The sequence below is a fragment of the Austrofundulus limnaeus genome, unplaced genomic scaffold (genome assembly GCF_001266775.1).
Source record: "Austrofundulus limnaeus strain Quisiro unplaced genomic scaffold, Austrofundulus_limnaeus-1.0 Scaffold2599, whole genome shotgun sequence".
Lineage (NCBI taxonomy): Eukaryota > Metazoa > Chordata > Actinopteri > Cyprinodontiformes > Rivulidae > Austrofundulus > Austrofundulus limnaeus.
The window spans coordinates 25,376-25,815 of record NW_013955001.1 but is presented as its reverse complement, the minus strand read 5'-3'; the positions used below and the strand labels follow the sequence as shown (position 1 = coordinate 25,815).

The 440-nt window shown below is 27.3% G+C and overlaps 1 protein-coding gene across 1 annotated transcript in view; it reads left to right on the top strand.

Annotated features, from left to right (window-relative positions):
- LOC106511219 (uncharacterized) overlaps window positions 1–236 on the top strand; it is a gene marked incomplete at its 5' end in the record, with an annotated part of 2,886 nt that extends 2,650 nt beyond the window's left edge. The window contains 1 exon segment of the mRNA XM_013999973.1: window positions 32–236.
- Between the last annotated feature and the right edge of the window lie 204 nt (window positions 237–440).

Here is a 440-nt window from a genome sequence, read left to right as displayed (position 1 = left end):
TTTTGAAGCTGGTCTTATTTTTACATTTTCTTTTTTTTTTAAATCTTTTAATTTTTATTTTTTTACATAAAAACAAATCAGAAAATCTTTATTTTAGTTTTTTGGGAAAGCATGGTAACATTTTTTTTTCATTATTCAGTAAATATGTGAAATTCATTTGGGTGAGTCTTGTTTTGCTTGTAAAACAGTGACATGTTCTAATGCAAAGTCATTAAAAATGCTTAAAGAAAAAAAAATCCTGTATTTTTTTAGGGGTGTAAATCACCAGCTTTATCACAATACGATATTACATTGACATGTTTAGATGACGAATTGAAATTTCTCAATATCATAAAGTCTGTCATGATACGATTTTGATTCAATTCAATTCACATGTCTGCGATTGATACAATGCGATATCATATGCCCATCTAACACAATGACTGTTAGATGGGAAGATG